Here is a 9,389-nt window from a genome sequence, read left to right on the forward strand (position 1 = left end):
TTACACTCCCCAAGTACCCAGGGCATGCATGGCTCTATTCCCGGGAAGATAACCTGAGCTCAGTAAGACTCATACCAGACCATCTGGGAGATGCCAGAGGCAAGAACAGTCAAACAGCATGTAAGAAGCTGTTGGTAGAGAGGCTGCTGATAGTGTCAAGTTCTGCAGTGATGTATGCAGTTGATGGTCCGCCATTGCTACCTACAGGGTCCTATCCAGGTGGTCATCCTTCAGGTGGTCACCTTGGAAACCACTTCCCCATCCTCATCTTCATGGAAAAAAAGCAGCCCAGGAAAAGTTCTTCATACCACTATACTCAATCAGTGCAAGAAAACTGTCCTTCAGAATTTAAGCGCGTGAGTTGGCCTTGGGACCCTAGTGAAATACACTTTTAAATTCTCTCATCGATCTCTTCAGACACCATCCATGCTCAGAGACAAAGCCAGAATCAGCTAAAGTAAACTACTAGAGCAAGCTGAAAATTCTCTCTCAAGCACGCCTTTTTCACCTCCAGGATCAAAGAATGGTGGAGAGAAGAGGGTCCTCAGAGACCCCGATCTTTCTGCCTCTCTTTTAAATCCAAGGGGAACCCCACATATATGTCCACAGTGATCAGCTGCTCACACTGTCCCCCAACAGGCTACTGCCTGTGACATTATTTGATGTCATCCTGAGTGGTAGCCCAGTGATGAGATTGAGAGTTGGGTGGTCTTGGCTTCAGGCTCCCTCTGTCTCTAGATCTCTTCCTCAGTTCTACGCCTTGTTAGCTGTCCTCCCCCTCCTCCTTCTCACACTTCATTTCTCTCCTCTCCATTAGTTACCATCTGGAGACCTTCAAATATTTACTTCACCATCAGCTTTCATACTGCCATTATCAAGTTGTAAATATTGAAAAAGTTGAAATATTTCGATGCTCCATATTTTTTCTTTTTCTTTTTCCACTTCATTCCTTCCCTGAAACCCTGCCTCATGTGTGTGTCTGTGTGTGTGTGTGTGTGTGTGAGAGAGAGAGAGAGAGAGAGAGAGAGAGAGGCAGAGAGACAGAGACAGACAGAGAGACAGAGAGACAGAGAGAGACAGACAGACAGAGAGAAAGTGTGTGTGTGTGTGTGTGTGTGTGTGTGTGTGTGTGTGTGTGTGTGTGTAAACGTTGGGTCTCTTCTTATACTAGGAGTGTCTTGAGAATTGAATGATGTAAGAGGGCCCTGCCCACTGTGGGTGGTACCATTCCTCAGTCAGGTGGTCCTGGGTTATATAAAAAAGCTAGCTAAGCATGAGCTAGTGAGCAAGTGAGAATATGCCCCTCCTTCAATTTTGCCCTAGTTCCTGTTGAGTTCCTGACCTGACTTCTTCTGTGAGTGATATATTGTGACCTGGAAGTATAAGATTCAATAAATCATTTTTTCTCAAGATACTTTTTGTCAACTTTTTAGAAAAACATAGCATCAGGATAAAATAGGAACATGGCGCCTCCAGAAATAGATCCAAGGTTCTGTGTATAGCACCTGGTCAGCCTTTCTCAGACACTGCACTCAAGGTTTGGCGAGTAACCTCTTTGCCATCTGTCTGGCTCCCTGTATGACAAGATTTCCTCAGCTCAGAGGTTTCTGGGCCTTGTGGACCCTCAGCAAGGCACCATCCCTGCCTGGGAGACGAGCCTTTGTTTTTTGGGGTCAATAGCTCTTGACACAGAAGGGCTCTCCCTCCCTGCCCTGGACACTTTGAGAGAAAGAGGTAGCTGCTTGGAGAGAAGATAAGGATCATTAGCGGGGTCAAGAGGGAACAATCTGACATCAATCATGTCACCTAGCAGAGATGGTGAGGCTCAGGAGTGCACCTGCCCCACACCAGGGGGTCAGGGCCCCCCCTTTCAGTGCCATTCAAGAGAGGAGCTGCCATTCATCCAAGGCAAGCATTGTATCATGCAAACAAAATGGAACCAGAGAAAAGATCCAGTTCTAAAAGCACAGCTCTAAGGAACATTTATTCACTAGCCAATGGGGGGCAGAAAGAACCAAAGGGCCACAGGAAAAGAATATACTACTGTGTTTCTGCAATTACACACAGCGAAGCTAAATGGCACATTGTCCTGCAGCAAAATCACACCTCACTGCAGATTTAGATAAAATTAATGAGCTAATATGTGTGGAGCCCGAGTTTGAGCTACTCCCCCTCTGGGCTCATTTCCAGCTGCGGGTCCTGCATAGCCACAGTGAGCAGAGACAACATGGTGGGCCCAAGCTCTCTTCTTCTGCTTCAATGGCTGCATGAGCCCAACATACTTGCAAACTTCACAGGGACACAACTTGGGTGCAGTTCCAAAATCTGAGTGGCTTCAGTCCACCCACAAGAAACTTCTACCCAAGTTTTGTCCTGCCCACAAGATGTGCAGGGATAAAGACGGAGCAGAGACTGAGAAAATGGTCAACCAATGACTGACCCAACTTGAGAACCCCATGGGCAAGAACCAATCCTTGACACTATTAGTGATACGTTGCTATGTTTGCAGACAGGAGCCTAGCAAAACCGTCTCCTGAGAGACTTCATCCAGCAGCTGATAGACACAGATGCAGAGACCCACAGCCAAACATCAGGTGGAGCTCAGGCAGTCTTGTTGGGGATAGGACTGAGGGAGCTGGAGTAGTCAAAGATACCACAACAAGACCTACGGAGTTAATTAGCCCGGGCCCATGGGGTTCACAGAGACTGTACCATCAACCAAAGACTGGTCGTGCATGGGCTGGATCAAGGCCCCCTACGTATTTGTAGCAGAGGTGCAGCTTTGTCTTTATGTGGAACCCCTAATAATTGGAGGGGAAGCTGCCTGTGACTCTGTTGCCTGCCTTTGGATCCCTTTTCCATAGCTGCGCTGCCTTCTCTAGCCTCAGTGGCAGAGGACGTTCTTAGTCCTGATGTCACTTGATGCACCAGAGTGGGTTGGTCCCATGGGGGGGACTTCCCCTTTTCTGAGTAGCAGGGGAAAGTGTAATGGGGAAAGGGGGTTGTAAGAGTGGGGTTGGGAAAAGAAGAGGGAGAGGGCTGTGATCAGGATATAAAGTGAATGAATGAATGAGTGGGAAAAATCTGGTTGACTTCAATTACAGAAAAGAAAAAAAGAGCCTAGAGTTAGACTCAGTGTGTCCTAACCTGTCAAACTCCCTGATGATGTACAACCACTGAGAACCAGACGGATGCAACAGTGAGCCGCATGCCAGAGGTTCCTTTTGGGAGAAGCAGCTTTGCGTTTTGATCTAAGGGCACCAGAGTGACTCTGGGATCACCTAGGGTCTAGAACATCTAGGATGCTTTAGTTTCAAGCAAGATGTCAGTTTCAAAAAAGCAGAAGGACAGCGGAACAACAACAGGTAAGCAGGAGAACAGCAGCCATGCTGCCAGGGGTGCACCGGGTGTGTTCTCAGAGATGTGGGAGTGTACCAGTCAAGCTCTCAGGGGTGCACCAGTCGTGCTCTCAGGGGTGCACTAGCCCTGTTCTCAAGAGCAAGGCCTTACGGTAATCACAACCCTAACCTCTTTTTGTCTTTTTAGAACCTCTGGGTCTCTAGTCTTACATTTCCAAACAGTTGTGCTGGCACACTACGCCTTTAGAATGCCTGATAGTAAAAGCCAGGCTCTATTAGAGCATCCCGACCACAGAGCACATGGGCCCCTTGCTCTGCACGTCGGGTGTGACAACGCTGGAAAGCACATGGAGCACTTCATAGTTTCTTCTTACCCATGGGCCCGGCGGTTGCACTCCTTGGCTATTCCAAGGGAAGAATGAAAACGTATGCACATAAAACTATTTCACACAGACTCCCAGTTGCTTTACTCACAATAGACAAAAGTCTCCTGGAACTCATCCAGTGTCTGTCAGTTGGTGAGCAGGTAAACAAGCCATGGGACATTCATACAAGCAGAGCTAATTGACAATACAAACACTCCTGACACATGCCACAACATGGAAGGGTTTCAAAATCACACTCGGTGAAGGAAGCCAGCCAGCAGGCGTACGGGCTGTACAACTGCGTTTATACAAAGTTCTGGAAAAGACAAATACGATCTTTAGGGACAGGAAGCAGATCAGCGCCTGTTTGGACTCGGGAGAGGAAAGGTTGCAAGGAAGACTCATGAAAGAACTTGACGGGAAGTGGATTTTGTCAAGGTGCATGCAGTTGTCAAAAGCCATCCAACGGGGCATTTAAAATGTGCCAATCGTCTCCCATGTACGTCATTCTTCGGTAAAGTTAGCAAGGAAAGAGAAGGTTGATCCTAGAGCCTATAATTCAGCTCAAGTTCTAACTCTTCAGAGACTCGTTTACTTTAAGCAACCACTACTAAACCTCACCAGACATCAGGGGTTATGAGAGTCTACAAAGTGGTCACTACAAACACCCACAGTCATAAAGCTGCGTGTGCATGATTATTATGAAAACATTAAGGAAAGACTCGGGAGACAAGGCCTAGACAGAGAGACAGGACTGCACATGCAGACCTCATGCTGGATGTCGGGGGAGAAGAGCCATGCACAGCACCTTCCAGGGGGAGCCAGGACAGCTGTCAACAGCTGCAAATTGTCACTGGGAAAATGAAGATAGGGTGGTGGTGCCATTTTGCTCACTGCCAAGTGCTAGGTATGCAAAGATGAGGCCAACATTCCTTGTGAGGCTAACAAGATAGCCCAAAAAGATACACGGTGGACTCCAGGAAACGCTAACACATTTCCCTCAGTAGGGACTTCCAGGAACAGAAGAGCCCCAGACAGATGTGGAGAAGTAAGTCTGTTCTTAGGGTCAGTGGAGGCAGTGTGGCTCTTTAAAGAGGCCCGCTAAAGAGAGAGCCAGCCTGGGGTGACTGGACAGCAGTGACTCCTCTGGATCAGCCACAGATGACTCCTGGAAGTCATCAATCATGTGCCTGGCAGGTCAGCTGAGTTACGCTTTCTGATATTCACTCAACCACCATGAAGTCCATTATGTGTTCTGCTCTGTGTGAGGTTCCGGGTTCACAGACTGTGGCTGGTGCCCTTTCACAGAGATGTCCTTTGTCAGCAGATCAAAGAGTTCCCATGGCTCTCTCCCCTGCTCCTCAGCTGGTTTTGACAGCCTGGCTGATGAGGACTTCCTTCCTCCACCAGGGAATGTATCTTGGGAGTACCAGCTCCACACTGACATCTGATTGGCTCCAAGTGGGAACCAAGGGGAGCCCCAGAGGGTAGCAGCAAGGAGGATTTTCAAGGAATAGTAGAGAGCCAAGGTTAAGTTAAAAGACTGTCAAGGCTGCTAGGAAACTGTAATGGATTAAAGATCTGCCTTGCAAGCATGAGAACCTATGTTTGGTTCACAGAACCCATCAAGGGCCAGTGTGATACATTCTTATAAGCACAGAGTTGGGGAGGAGACTGATGGACTGGGGGTGGGTTGGGGACTTTCTGGCCAACTAGCCTAGTGTATTTAATGAATTTTATCCCAAAGACTCGCCTCTACTCTTCTCTCTCTCTCTCTCTCTCGCACACACAATCTGACCCTTTGGGAAGCATTCAGCTTGCTTCAGGTTCTCTGCCCCTCAGCTCCTTCTCAGTGGCTTCACCATCAGCTCACACGGTTGTGAGAGCGTGAGAGGTGAGTGAACGTCTGAAAGACAGTTTATAACCACAGGCCCTAATAGAATTAGACAGGCATGTGGTTCAACGATACAATATAGGCCCCCAAATCACTGTGAATGGGGCCAGCTGACCTCTGGTTGAATTATTTCAGGTAAGGAAGCAGGTGGGTGAGAAAAGGAAACTTTAAACACATTTGCAAGAGATGAACGTCTCACTGGCCAGACCATCCATGGCCAGCATTCCCCATTACTTCCAAGGACAGGAAGGTCATGGGAATAGAATCACAGACATGTGCTACCTAGGTGTGGGACTCCGCTCTCTGTAAACCAACTTGTTGGTGGTGTCTCAGGCACAGAATTGGGAGGATGGATGGTGCCCTTTGCTGCTCCCAGGGGGTGGGGGCTTCCCCTCAATTCTCCCGTCTTCTATTGACCAGAGCTATGAGCATGTAAAATTCCCTTGGCAATCTTGTGGTCAACAGCAGGGCCCAGATGTCACTGCACCCCTATGGTGCTGGTGCTCTTTCCACATGGCCCAGGAAGAGACAGGTATACCTGTCATTATAGCACACTTAGGAGGCCGCCTCCAACACTAACTGCAGATAAAGGTGCTATTACACCAAATTCAGGCACCCAAACTGTTGCTTCGCTTTACAAGAAAGCTGAGACCTGTTTTGCTTCTCCTAGTCCGAAAATTACAACAAACTTCAGTCTCATAGGCTCATCAAGGTCTAAGATGAGCAGGTGTTTAGCCTCCTTGCACTACCTGATGTTTCTAGAAGGCATTTAAGCACAGTCAGCCATACATCACCTTCCATATGTGTGAATTAAAATAGAACTCTAAAGGTGATCCCTTTCTTGGCCATTCTAACACGTGGCATGAGAGGGTCGTAGGAGGGACAAGCATAGCCCACTTCAGAATCCTGAAAAGACTAATAGCCTCCGTGTGTTGTATGATACATGTTACAGGAACCAGATGCATGGACAAGCAAAGGCTAAAAGAAACCAGCAACAAAAGCCGGAGCTGCGGGCAATGAGAGGCAGGGATGGATGGCTTCCTGGCAAGAGGCCCTATGTCTGTGGGCAGATGGTGACAGGGCACTTGCCTGATGCTCCCTTTAGTTTTCTCACACTTAAATGTGTACTGGGAAAGCCTCAAGGCTTCCAGGGGTTTTCAGGTCTGTTAGGCTTACAGGGGTAGCCCCAGGGCTAGTGGGTGGTCTAAGAAACGAGAGTCAGAGAACCACTGGCCTTAGGGTATTGATCTGCCGTGCTTGGGAGAGACCTACTCGCCAGTGAGAGGTAGAATTCTATACTAAGGGTGGCTCTCATAAGTGCCTTGAATCCTGCTGTCTTTGCTCCAAGGAGCTCGTCACCCAAGATCAGAGATGAGTAAACACAGCTTCACTGATGACAGACATGGAATGGAAGTTGCTCAGCCAGAAAGACTGGGAAGGTACCACCATGTTTGAACCAGAACTCACCGCCTTGAGTTTTGACTCCAGGAGTCAGGAAATCTGCTGCCCTGCTGGTGATATATTTTAGCCCCATTCATCCTGACCTTTTCAGGTGGGAGTAAAACCCAGCCAATGGGAGTGCCCACTTATGACACACGGTGCATCTAAATAACAGATCAACCTACAGAAAACACAAGTGATGGCCGTCTAGTCAGCAGACTTCTTCCCACTCTGGCAGCTTCCTCAGATCAGACAGGAGCGCCTGGCCGGCTCTGATGGTTTTGTGGTTCACCCTGTCTTCCAGGCTACACCTACCTCTTCAGGAGCCACAGTGGTTTGCTGATGTCCTGAATTCAGGGCATGCTGTCTGCCTTGGGTCATTTTCAGATTATACTACAATCTTTGGAGCGGCTTGCCTCCCAAGACGGGAGCTCCAATATGAATCTTCCCATGGCACTGCACTAAGACATAGCTCTAACAATCTGAATCAAGGTAGAAGACGGTAATTCATGGGAAGATAGACTCATTCTCTCTCCTTGTGTCTGAGCCCACGCATCTGTTTCTAGGATGTGAGTGGGTCTAATTGGCTTAGGAAAGATTCCACGGTGGCCTTTGGCTACCAATTTTACCTCAGATGAATCATACGTTGGCAATTAGACAGGCATTCTCCAGTGTTCTATGACTCTGAAGTGCTGATTTGGGAATGGAATCAACTCCATTCAAGCCAGCAGACGTATATTAAATGCTCTGAGATGGAAAGGAAGGATAAAAAAGAAAACCTTGCTCCCTGATATTTATAAATGAGTGTGAACAGCTTTGCACAGCACACAGCATGCCATAGCCCGTAGTCCTAGGGTTTAGTGACCACAGAAGGACAGCAGGATCTGAATCAGATGTCAGGGCAGAATCCATGGCTCCCTTCTCCTCACTCTCTTCTCTATCCCTACTCTCATCTGTCAAGGACTCTCACACCCAGCCCTCTCGCCACTGGCTGGTCCACACCTCTGCTCTATCATCTCTCCATTGAATGTCCTCCCAGGTCACTAGGCTTCTTCTCTTGTCCCTCCCTCTAAGGCTCCGTGTCTTCAGGTCCTTACTGAACACCTCCCCCTCTAACAGCCCTGTTTCAAATCTCAGATGCTCTCCTCAGAAACTTGCTCTCTCGCTCTGCTCATAGTGGTCCCGCTCTTCTACCATATAGTTTTCTCATTTATTTACTGCCTGTGCGTGAGCACGCACACACACACACACACACACACGCACACGAGTGGGCCTTTTATCTACTCAGTACACAGCTCTGTTCCCAGGGCTGAAGTGGAGGGAAGAATTGGCCCACCCCGCCCCCTTTCCCCTACCTATGAATGGGGGTTTGGGGGTGCCTTCATCCCCCTCTTTTTTAATTTCTGGGGACTGGAAGTATTTACCAGGATCACTAAGGCAGATCAAGTGCCTGACACCTCTATCTGATCAATTACATAAAACTTCAACCAGGATTCTGACATAGAAACTATCCTCTTGCCCCACTGTTAGGAATTAAGGGAAGGCTAATGGATTCGTTGTGTCAACGACAGTAACTCGCATCAGTTAACTTAGCTAACTTAGTTAATGTAGACAGCTCTGATTCTGTACTGGAGGTACTGGACTTGCTGGATCGGAGACAAATACCCTTTACGATGTCAGTCATCACATAAAATACCTTCATCTTTGTTACGTTCTATAAAAGTTGTGTTTAACCTATTTCTAACATGAATATTTAATATATATTTAATTAGCTGGAGACGAGAGCATCAAACTTTCATCACCTGTATCCCACATTAAGTTTGCCCTAAGGTGCTGTTTCAAATGAGCCAGGGCTAGGAATGGTAGCTTGTAATTGCCCGTGGTACCAACAGAGCCCTGCCCAATCTCCATCCTACCCCATTCTCAGACGCTTGAGCAAAGCTCTGCTGACTCTTACTCTGGTTGAGATGGGGACCGAAGGAGGAGAGGGGAAAGGAAAGGAGATGGAGTATCATTAGGAAGAAGAGAAATAAAGAAAGGCAAGCAGAGCGCCCGTCTTTTCACGCCCTCTCCTGAGAACGGTCCACCCTGAGAACACTTCCCACCCGACCGGAAGGATCCGTGCTAAGAGTTGTTCCCTTTCTTTGCATCCTCTCTCCCCATCCAGCTGTTCCGGAGAGTTCATGGATTATGGCTGACTGCTGACATTCCTGAGGCAGTTTACCGAGAAAAGGAGGAGCAGAGAACAGGCAAGGCTCGCTGCGGCTCCCCGTTCCAGGCTGCTTTTCTCCTCAGTGAAAGGAAAAATGCTGAGGAAATTTTAGGTGTATT

The sequence above is a fragment of the Rattus rattus genome, chromosome 15 (assembly GCF_011064425.1).
Source record: "Rattus rattus isolate New Zealand chromosome 15, Rrattus_CSIRO_v1, whole genome shotgun sequence".
Lineage (NCBI taxonomy): Eukaryota > Metazoa > Chordata > Mammalia > Rodentia > Muridae > Rattus > Rattus rattus.